The 12,590-nt window shown below is 31.1% G+C and overlaps 1 protein-coding gene across 50 annotated transcripts in view; it reads right to left on the bottom strand.

The window, feature by feature from the left end:
• Positions 1-12,590, bottom strand: part of Rbp6 (RNA-binding protein 6) — a 1,186,203-nt gene that overhangs the window by 330,194 nt on the left and 843,419 nt on the right. For 12 of the 50 annotated variants that reach the window (XM_088182905.1, XM_088182898.1, XM_088182912.1 and 9 more), the window contains exon 2: positions 1,860-1,961. The exons of the other annotated variants lie outside the window; for them this stretch is intronic. The gene's annotated coding sequence lies outside the window, so the exon portion shown is untranslated. The remainder of the gene's footprint in view (positions 1-1,859; positions 1,962-12,590) is intronic. 50 annotated transcript variants of the gene reach the window in all.

The following is a 12,590-nucleotide window of genomic DNA, read 5'->3' as shown; positions in this document are numbered from 1 at the left end:
GCTCCCTTGCCCAAATAATCGTCTTTCTCGGGAGCAGGTGGTAAGATTCGCACAGGTGAATCATTAATTGCAAAACAGCTCTTGTTAATTTATCTTATTATGATGTCTTCAAGTGACTAATATAAAGCTGAAAAATAATTTAGTTAATCCGATTTTACGACATTATTTGGCAAAAAACACCATCAAACTAGCCCAAACTTTGTGTTTGCTTTTCACAAGACTCGACAAGATAACCTTTATAATATACGAAAAGCTTTTGATACAACTATCATGAAATACATTTTAAGAATTTTAAATATGCAACTATTAACCTCATAACAACTATAACTTAATGTCATTCTAATAAATATACAATTTACCATAAAAATGTCTCAAAAATATGTACAATTTAGTTATAACAAAAAACTGCCTTTAAAAATATATTTTAAATACCTCATTACCTGCAATAAACCAAAAAAATGATAATAACCAAATTATTATATAACATTTAAATTAAAATTACTTAAAATTAATTGATATAAACGGCACAGATTTTTCTGTATGTAATTAAACAATATTTACTCAACGAAATATTTTTTTATAACATGAACTTAAGATATTTTAGAAAAATTAACTGTTTGCTTTTTATGCCACACTATTTAATAAAATCACTCCTTGGCTTTTATTTTTTTTTTCATATGTGTTATCTTATATTACTGAATAAAAAAATAATTATATTTAATTTTAAACATAACTAAAAACGTTATAACTGTTTTCAAATCTTTTTAAAATATTACTTAAAATTAGCAGTTTTAGTAAAACTGCAAACAAAAAATATTGTAAACTATAAAAACGTAATCAGCTCAAAATATGATTTTTCAGTATGTATATATGTAAAACATATATCTGCTAATCTCAATCATATAACACGCTTAAAAAAGCTGTTTTAGAATGAAAATATAGATATTAAATTTATTTTATTTAAAAAAATCTCTGACTATTTATTTTTTAAGATAGCTGTGATAAACTTCCTATTTTTTTTAGACCAGAATAAATATTATTAAAAATAATATGCGATGTCATGTTGTAATACTTTAAAATAAAATAAAGCATATTTAAATTTATTAAACATTTTCTAAAATTCTATGTCACACTAAATATAAATATAAGTAAGTATTTTATATTTATTATATATAAATCAGCTTGTACATTTTTGTAAAGTAATTGTTTTTATCAATTATAAGATAACATATATGTATTTTATAACAAGGCTAATAAATCGCTTATTAATTATATTAATATTTATTGAACAAATATTTAATTTGTATCAAAGCTTTTAAAAGCTCTCAAATGATTATCGTTATAAATATATTAAAAATTGATTAATGTAACAAAAACCTATTTATATAAATTTCAGCAAACGCAAATATTTAAACATATTGACAATTTAACATTAATTTAAAACCGTAAAGCTCAAGAGCCATATGATACACGTTCAATGTGGAACTGAATTGTGTTTAAGAGCCCGAAGCTCTTGTGGCCAATGTTTGCGGATCTAAAGCTCCCTGGCTTGTGGGGTTGAAACCGATAGGGTGGCTCTGCTTCGAATCAAACATATCCTTGTTTAAATACTATCAAAACACATATTAAATCAAACGCGATTTTAAGATAAGATTACACATTAGTAAATACGATTAACCTATGTTCTATGTATTATGTATAACTACATCAGTATCTCAACGAGACACGTAAACACTAAGTTTTTAATTTTTTTAATGGCATGCGCTATATTCGCGTTTGGTGCTTTCGTTTAATCATCTAGACACGTTCAATACACACATCTAAATCTAGTTTCTAATAGTGATCAGACTAAGTATTACATTTGATATATCCTCTTATCTGGAATCGTTGCTTCTATTGGCTCAATCCAACCGTCGCAGTGATTACAAAGATCCGAAACATCCAGCAAAGTCGCGACATTCCTATGAGGTAAATTCACATTGTTTTATTTATATTTTTAATGAATATCATCTACACATACAGTCGACCTTCGTTTAACGTCAATAGTTTTGGGAAAAGTGACGTTAACCGAAAGTTATGTTTAACGAACTACATGTTCAATGGTTTTAGTTATTCATGAACACGTTAAAATTTAAATCAAAAATAAATAATAGGGACACATAATTTATTTTGATTTTGAACTTTTAAGATCTTTCTAACAGATTATATTTTTTGAGTTCCTCTCTCTCTCATTTTTCTTCTGCAGGAATCGTTATTGCTTTTTACTAAATTAAGTTTTTATCTCAATCGTAGCGCATCTGAGATATTCTGATTTATATCGATTTAGCGACAATATCGATTCTTTGCTTTTATAATCATGGTATTCGATTATTTTCTGCATATTCTCTTGACAATAATCTGTCTCAATGAAATTGAAATTAGATGTTAAATGAGGGTCAAATGCGGTTTAAATATATTTTATTTATGGCATGTAAACAATTATTATTAGCTTACGGTTGTCATTTTTAAAACATTTATTTATTAGATTAATTAAAAATTATTTCCGAAATGTAAATATTATGTTATTAAATTATTACAATACCAGTGATTGTAATAAAATAAATCGAAACTTTTTACTTGTTTTTTTGACCGATCAATCAATTAGACGTTTTATGGTTATTGTGTCTCAATTTTTTCATTCTAGGAATCCACCGGGAAAAAAATTCAATAAAGCCACTTGAATTCGCTCCGTTGGTGTTTTCAATCAACGCATTTTTTCGATAGCCACGTACTAGTAAAAATTGATGCATTTTTTAACCAACATTTTTTCCACCCGGATGTTAAATTTTTAATTAAACTCGTAGGTGGCCACTTTGCCGTGTGATGCAAAAGAGTTGGCACTTTTCAATTATTGCGTCGCGTCGGGGTGAAAGGCTGCACCCCGACTTTTCCTATTCCCGGTCCGTTTGATAGGGGTGGGTGGCCGCCCGGGGGTGGTTAGGCTAAAGCGGATTCGTTTGCTTAGCCCTTGTTAACGCCGCCGTCGGCGACCGTGATTTTTGTTTACCCGGACAATCCGATGACCCAGACATCGTAGCTAAGATCGTTGGTCGTCAAAGGGCATTCGTGCGTCTCTCCGACCCTCCTGATTTGGAGTTTGAGACCCGGGGTGACCCGGACTAGGACGTGAGGTGCAGGGCAAAATGTAACAAAGGGCGTGGCAGTTTAACGGCGCAGTCAAGAATATATATTCAATTTTGAGGAACAATGTGTTCAAATTACATAGAAAATATCAAATATACGAAGAATGTTTTTCCCCAAAAAAATATGTATTAGTAATAATTTTTTTTTATTAAATTGAGATTTACAAAATATTTCTTTAAAATTTAAATAGAGTCAAGATTCAAACTCAGCATAATATTTAGTGAATAAATAAAATATTTAAGGTTCCTATTGCAAGTATTTATTTAAATGCAGATTACTAATAATTGTTTTCATTGTAAGGCTAGGTAAACTTAGTAAAAGTCTAATTACGTTAATGTGGTATTTGAATTCACGACATTACCTGAGCTGAGGTTATAGTTTATAATTAATAATATATACTAATTAACTGTCTGATTTTAGTCTAGTCTCTCAATACTTTTTTTAGGAGTTGATTGCCTTTACCTTATTGTGACGCATACATTTTTTCATCATATGCTAGTTTATTGTAAATGCAGTTAAGCGTAATATACTTAGATTACATGTGTATATTTTGTGATTTTTGGATAAAACAGTACGCGTTATATTCAAAAAAGAAATTGGCCAAAATATCCGCTAGAGTGGAATTTTTTTTTTATGTGCGAAACAGAAATATGGTAATAAAATATATTGCTAACTAATTGCGACTATCTTTTTACAATTTCATAAGAAGTCAATATATTCGAAGCAGAGTTCAAATTTACGTTTCACTATAACCTTAGTAAAAATGGCTAAATATATGCTTTAAAAAATGATTTTTGAATCAACTATGTTTAAGCGTTTGCTGCTAATTCCATAACATAAAAATAATAGAGCTCATTCTTAGACCTAATAAATTTATCTGATTCTATTGTAACTATGTTAAAAAATTGCAAAATTAAATGCTTTTAAAATATTTTCTGCATTCTTCTGTATCAAATTATTTTAAAATTTATTGTAACTTTTTTCTCAAACCATTTAGCTAAAAAGATCGGAACATATCGTTAGGTATCACTTCGAATATAATTTAACATTAAAATACATATTTTAAATCGGTAATTTAACAAAAGGTCAACACACTGACCGCGTCGGTTAATCGGAAATTTCATCGTCAAACCGAAAGCCGACGCAATCAGCGCACGCTGCGATAAGCAGCGGCGTGTGCACATTATGAAAATTCAATTTTGGATTTCAGCCACGATACAACATATAATATTATAGCTAAATTTTGGAGCGATAAGCGCGAAATCTGTGCGGATCTTGATGCGCCAGGTCAACGGGTAATACCCTCTCGGGCGGGTGGTTCCGTTGACGTATTTCCGGCGCCAAATCGGCTGGCTTCGGTCGTGTTTTGATATCAAACCGGTATCCGGTTGTGGCTTCTGAATCGTTTCAAAATCAGCTTTAGCTAGTTGCGCGTGTGAACCGATAAACGCTGTTCAAAACCAGATAACTAGATCACTAAACTCTCTGCGGCACCATCGAGCTGGGATGCTACGATAATGCATATATTTAACTTACGAATGAAATAAAATTGCGTTTAATACAGCAAAATATAGCGTAAAAATAAATCATTTTTGTAATGATTTTCAAAGTTTAAAATAATATAAAAATTAGAGCACGTCTTAGATATCTAAATATGATTGTGTATCATAACTAGCCAGATAAGAATTAAATTAAAAAATTGATGCATTTAAAATCAAATACATGATTAGCTTATACATATAGGTAATTAACGAGCACCGCTCTCGATCGTTAGAGCATGGATCTGAGCTCACAGAGTAAAAGTTGTGATATTAATCAATATATGATTTTGATTATAAAAACAGATTTAAAATATATTATTTCATATATAACAAATGTTTTTAAAGCAAAATAAAGTTGCTCAATAACTTACAGGTTCAAAATGCATTTTTTGCATGTGTGCCTCATATTTTATATAAATTATGGCAATTTATAACGCATGCAAGACTCACATTCATCTCACCGTCAAAATGTATAAAAGTTCGATCGCTAAATCGCGTCTCGAGCCAACAATAAAAATTACCCGAGTATCATAAATTACGTCTTTACAGATAAAACACGCCTGATATTTGAATATATGCGCAAAATATTGTTTGGATAATATAATGCCTAACGTGAGAGCTTAATGCGATACTATAAACGTCAGATTAGTGACGCGTGGCTTTACTCGAGTATCGCTAATACCACTTAATCGACACGACGAAGCTTTAATTCTGTCGTAAGAATATTGTGTTATAATTTGAGCAAATACAAGTTTTAATTGAGCAGGATCGTGAATAAGAAGCAAACGTAAACTTGATCAGAGGGTTTAACGCATATTAAAAATACGTATAGATTGTATAGAATCGAAGAAATTTTTTTCACAGTAATATTGGCAAAGATATATATATTTGAATTGAAAGCATGGCGTTTGTTGTCATTGCGTACTTTAATGGGGGAGAAAGTACTCTACGTTGGTGGTTTGTATTTTTTTTATTTCTGTTCACGGGGGGAGCGTCATTCGTCTCCCTTTACGAGACAGGTCCATCCACGTGGAGTAGTAGCAATTTACGAGTTTCAATTTTTTATCCGTCGAAAATCGTAAATGGACGATGTGTTGCCATTAATTCGACATTATAAATCCAGGGTGCTTGTGAAAGGAAATTTGAATATAAATAACGAATAGGATGTTTTGACGTGCGAATTCCTCTACGGGTAATAATATTTTATGGCGTTCGACTCTAAGCTACGAATGTCGCTTTGAAATCATTAACTTCGGTGTTTATAGGCAATTTTAAATAATAGTCTATTATACATCCGCAATTTTGTTTTTGTTAAACAACAGACTTGATTTATTATTGATATTTTTTTATAGAATAAATATGATTTTATGAAATCCATTAAATTTATTTTTTATACCGGAATAAAATTAAATATTTAAAATTATTTTATAAAAACAATTTTATATTAATAAAAAATTGTCTACTTGAAAGTAGTCCAAATATGTATATCATTAGTTTTTTTATTTAAATACAAATTATATTTTTTTTAGTATATATTTATATGTATTTAAATAACTGTAATTTTTAATCAATAAATCAATCTATTTCACATAAACAAAATTTAATGTGCAAAGTTTTTTTTATTTGGCACATAATTTAAGTAGCAACAAAATAATATATATGCAATGTAATAATATTGCTTGTATACTATTTTTTGGAAAAAAAATTGTTGTATGCTTATAAAATGCATAGAAATTTTATAAGGAAATATTAAAACAATAATAATTATTTTTTAGTAGTAGCAAGGTAAGTAATCATTTAAAAATGTTGCGTATTTAATTTTATACAGAATTTTTTAACATAATATTGCTCTATTTTATTAAAAAAAGTTTGCAAAAATTGCAGATTAAAATTATTTATTACGATTATTATTACTAAAGTACGCTCGGGATAAGGATTCCGGGTTGTTATTGTGTGCATGAACTGTGGGGCTCAAAACAATTTCGTTAAGAATATTTATTTTTTTTATTTAAAAAAAAAATATATGTCTATTTAAATACATCTGAGCTAAGTTGGAAATTTCAACGGACTATGAAAAATATATTGTATAATCGAAAAAACTAGACATTGATGTCATTAATTAAATATTTTAAAAATTCAAAATCTTTAGCTATTCTTCAAAAGCAAAAATATATAAAATGGGGTAAGAAATTATTAGCAGATTGTTTAATGGCTCGACGACTCTATTAAATCATTAGAATCCATTGAATAAATTAAAAAATTATCATTGGCGCAACGATAAGAATAATAACTTTTTTAAGCCTTACAGAGAATAGTGTAAAAAAACCAACAACTTACGGATTAATGGAAAAATAATTAAAATATTTTAATCCACGGATAAGAGAACGAATAACTTACAGTGTATATTTGAAGCCTTGATATCAATTAACCCAGATATGCCCAAGAAATTTTATTCTCTTAAAATTTAATTTATAAATAAAAAACAGTGGCACGAGTTTAGTGACCTACCCATGGGACAGTGGGCATATCTGGGTTAAACCAATATCAACACAAAATTATTTAAAATAAATCACTAGAGAAGATCGAACTTCTGTGCCACACTGCACTTTAATGACGAATATCAGCGTTGACGAATCAGCGACTGTCCTTAAAAGAGAAAGCGAGACAACGAAGTACACGCTACATTGCTTCTTCCTCTCATATACATGTACACGCACACAATAACAAACCGGCATCCTTATCCCGAGCGTACTCTACATATATTCATGTTTGTCTACGTTAATCAATAATTCAGATATTTGTTAATTTGCAATATAGTTAAATAGTTATTTATAAAGAATGTTGCTTAAATACAATTTTAAGATGTTAGCAGATTATAATATTTTACTTAAAAAAATATTTCCAAAAAAATAATAAGGACATTGAATATTCATAAAATAGTTAATTTTATTATTTTTTGGTCCGGTAGTCAAAATCAAATACCTGTCTATTTTCCCGATCAAACCGTCACGAATTAAACGTAACAGACCAAATGAATCGTCAGTGTAATTTGTGGATTGATTGCCGGTTTTTTACGTCGGTCCGTCCCGTTTTGGCCGTAAGGCCATCATAAAACTTGGTCAGTTGGCCAAACAAATAAATTCAATGCGATAAAACCTTTTAGGTCGGAAAAGCCAGAAGCGGCTGAGCAGCGTTATTTTTATACATATGAGACAATACTGTTTTCGTTGAACCTTTATTTTTTCCGAGTGTCGATAGATTAACGCGTGTGTCGAGTCAGGGGCGTAATAAAATAATACAAAAAAAGTTTCGTCATTTTGTCGAAAAACAAGAGAAATCTTTTTATACACGGTGCCTTATAAACCAAATGTAATATAAGATAAGATTTAATTTTATTACATTATCTCAGTAAAATTCTAGCTGCATTTTATTATTCGTCCTCAAGCATAATAACAATAATAGTCTAAGGACACCGAGTGAGGATATTACTTTGCTATAACGTCACGCTCGAACGTTTGCATTCATAGTGCACGATTGGCTCGGATAACGTCATGTCGCAGACAGAGGGTAGTCCGATGGAAATTCGGAGTCGTATTTCATCATGGCCGCAGTTTGACATGCACGATGACTACAAATGACATGCAAACAGTGATCTTATCCCCAGCGGCGGCGGTGGATGGATATTCGATTGGGGCCGCTTGACAAGTTTTGACAACGATTCGGATGCTGGGCTAACGAGACGCGCGCAGGACCACGTCAAACTACGAATTGATCAATTGAATCAATCAAACACTGCAAATCCGCTCTGTTGTCGCACGTGCTTAATTCGTATTCGTGTATGTTTATGGTGTTTGGACAAGCATGGAGCAAAATTGTGAATAAGGTAAAATTTGACAAATGTTATAAAATGTCGAGAAATTTCCCTTTAATAATATTGGATAGTAAACATTTTAATCATGGATAGTGCATTAAAATGTAGCTATCGATAAAAGAGAGTCATGCCATGAAGCATATTTTGCGTGCTTGACTTTTTAAAAAAAATCTTATTAATTTTAAGACAGTTGAGTGAATATGCTACATTCAAGGAACTGAAATAAAACGCGTCTCTTTAAACCATCTATTTAATTACAAATAATACAAAACAGGGCTAAAGAATAAATAATAATTTACTCTATAAACTGCGACTTTCTGCAAAAATATATAAATATGGCTAGAATGTAACTGGCAGCACAGTTTGACTTGGTAAAAGTAATTTAGCCACTAAAAGTAAATAAAATCTAAGCCATTATTAAAAGTGACTGTCGCAAATGAAATCATTCGCAATGAAACTCAAATTATTAAAAAGCAAAATTCCTAATAATATCCTATATTGTAAATTGATATTTTATATCAGTAAAATAAAATTAAAGTTTACAGCATGCATTGAATCTTTACAAAATTAATTTAAAAGATGATTTCAAGTTTTCCATAACACTGTCTTTTTTAAAATCCATTTGCTCCCCGTTTAAAATTGTTTCAGATCATTTACAGATAGTAATAATTAACACACAAATAAATGAGATGTTAAAAGACTTTTTTAAATCAGTGTCATTATTATATTTTTTTATAATAGACTATTGCTAATACGTCCTGCTCTAAAAAAGTTTATTGCTAAAATGTTTACAATATTTTCCTACACATATATTTGTAAACAGACCATTTTAAAAATAAGTAACATTAAAAATATATATTAAAGAAGAATTACAGATAAATATTAATGCTTAACGCTTCAAGTCAGCATCACTCATTTTAATAATTTAGTAAAAAAAATACAAAATTTATTTTTAATTTTGCATATAATTGTACTACTTATTATTTTTTTAAATTAAATATGTAAAAATAATAATGGACCACATAAAAATAATATGTGACCCGTCTACATTTCCCAAGGCTTCAAAATGGCTTGCGTCTAAATTATGTTGCTGACCCCTTAGCTATCGCAAAGGCATTATGTGAATCGTGACACTGAAAGTGTCACAAAAGCAAATTATTGATTATACTAAGTACTGCTTACAATTGCCTATCAACAAGTTGGTCAATAGAAAGTGCCAGCTGAGTTTTTCCGTGAAACGCATATTTTTAATAAAGCGGTGCTTAAGTTTTTCGTAGAAATATTTGGGAGCGAAATATACCATTTTTTGTATTGTTTTAAAATCAGTTTGCTGATTGGTATTATCAGAAGAGATTGGCTATCACTGATCGATTGTAATATATCAATTGAAAAGTCTCAGCAAAAAATTCCGTACAGTCTATCGCCGTCGGCTTTGGATCAACGTGTGGCAATTTGTTCTTTGCTGCTACGCAACGGATCCATTTCTGAGACAATTTGTTATTGGAGACAAAAAATGGATCTTTTATAGCAGTCAACATTAAAAAAACAATAGTTTTCGTTACGCCTAACGCGAATTACAACACCTCGAGCATTTTGACATTCATTTTTTATGTCTCTGGTGAGATATTTCAGATGTTATTCATTAGGAATTAATAAAACCTGGTCAGACCATCACAGCTAAATTGTATTGTACTCAATTGGGGAGACTAAAGGCATATTTATTTAAAAAAAAAACGGTCAGTTTTAGTTGATAATCAACAGCGCATCTTACAACACGACAATGCAAGACGGAGAGCAACAAAAATTTCACAGGACAAAATAAAGTAACAGAATCTAGAAGCTCTACCACATTTGCCTGTTATAGCATTTATTTCGGTCTATTATAAAAAAAATATTTCAACACATTATTTCTGAAAACGTCTAGATTCCTTTTTTAAAACAAAACCGCAAGAATTCTACAAAAGAAATCGTTGCAAAATATATATTACAATGAAAATTATTTTTCGGAATAAATATTGTATATTTTCCCCCCCTCAAAAACGACATTAATATACACATATACTTTCTTGATCAAATATAGTTTTTTTGTATTTTTATCATAAAATGTCTTAAGATATAAAGTAAACTTTAAATCATATCTGCTTGCTAATGAGTGATAGTGATTGTGATGTCATTTTTAGAGATGAGGAAGGAAAAACGATAATGCACCGGCACACACCGCAGCACGCGTGAATGATTTTTGGCATTAAGCTTTTAGCTTATTATTTATATTTTTATTGAGTGTGGTATTTATAATTTTACATGATTTCAACCCATGTAGCTGTGTATTAACAGTTAAAATGAATATAATTAAAGTAATGTTATACATATATAGAAAAACTTTCGGTATGATCTATGTAGATTTGCTCTGTATATCGTGCAAACTACTACCGTCGTCTATTCGAAAGTTTTCGGATGACCGACGCCGACGTCGATCCGCGCCAAATTACCGCGAGCCCGCTCCATTGTCGATCAGCGGCCATTTCGCCCGTCGGCCATATTGCCGCATCACACGCCGCTCGGACGTCCATTTGCGACGCCATATACACACTAACACACGACGTCGCTATCGGCTTCACACCTCATTAGCTCCGGCGCTGAGCATAACAGCGGCAATTTGTAACAATACACCGCCGCTAAGACTTTATCGGCAGACAAACCGCGGCGACAAATGCTCGACGTCGGCCATGCCGTGCGCAAATGACCGCCATCGCTGCAAATGGCCGCTGAATTCTCTCTCGCGCCAGATGCATCATTGTGCATCGCAATTATTTCGCCATTTTGCGATATATTACATCGCTTGTGCGCAGCTTTCAACGAGACGACGCAGATAAAGCACATGGCTCTCCCTCGCCCTTTTTAATGACAAAAGTGTCGCGGAGACTCAAGTACTTGCGGCCCGAGACTGCGCTCTAAAGACTATCGCGTTCGAGCGCACACATACATTAATATTTTAAATTGTAATTTATACTTTTACAATGCTGGCGCTTCTTTGAATATGGATCAGTGTCCATTTTTAAAAATAATGTAAATATTAGGAGCCTACATATAATAATTTAATAACTGTATTGAAATACGTATCGATAAATTAATTAGTGTAAATAGGATGTATTTATTTTTTGCATGGATATTGTCCACGAGCTGGTTTACTATGACGCACTAAAAATCTGTTCTCTGAGGGGAAGCCTCGAAGGCCAGTTGATATCTCCCCTCTTTTGCAACCCCTGCGGATGATTTGGATTTGCGAGACATGTTAAAATCACGTGTTTAAGTTTAATGAATAGTTTTTAAATATGTATACTCACAATATTAAATATTTTTTTGACTAAATAATAATAATATACCATCAAAGAATATGTCAATTATAAAATCCCTAAATTTTTAATAAAAAATACTAAATTAAATACTCTCACTACATATAGTAAACTTTATTGTTTATTATATAAAATTAAAAGTTCTATTCTAATATTATAAATAAATAATAATATTCACTGATTGACATCGATTACGTTATCTTGCTTAAGAGTCTAGCGTAGGTGTTTTTCGATGTATGTTGGTAACATGTCGCCTGTTCCTATTTACTTATATCGTGTTGGGCAGATGTTGAAGTAATGCGAGGCAACATCTGTATTAAATAACATTTATTACGAAAAAATATATTTATAGTCTTCTCATAATATTATATTAATCGTAAACATAGCAACACCCAAAAATATCGACGTTTTGTCGAGCAAAAATTTGAAACGCACAGAAGTGGAAGCTTCGCTCGGCAAAGAGGGCCAGCGGGGCGTGGCGAAGATGAAACTGGAGATAATGCGTAAAGAGATTCTGTCAAATTCAGCCATTGTTCCAAATTATTAATTTCGCCGAGCAACGACGACGACGAGTGAGTGTTCTCTCGTTTTATTTCCAGTGGACGGCTGCGAGGGAAGTGTGGCACTTTGGCATTTTTTCCC

The sequence above is a fragment of the Plectrocnemia conspersa genome, unplaced genomic scaffold, assembly GCF_051122295.1.
Source record: "Plectrocnemia conspersa isolate PC_06_02 unplaced genomic scaffold, ASM5112229v1 ptg000003l, whole genome shotgun sequence".
Classification (NCBI taxonomy): Eukaryota; Metazoa; Arthropoda; class Insecta; order Trichoptera; family Polycentropodidae; genus Plectrocnemia; species Plectrocnemia conspersa.
Note: the sequence above shows the minus strand (reverse complement) of the source record. Positions and strands in the feature narration are given on the sequence as shown.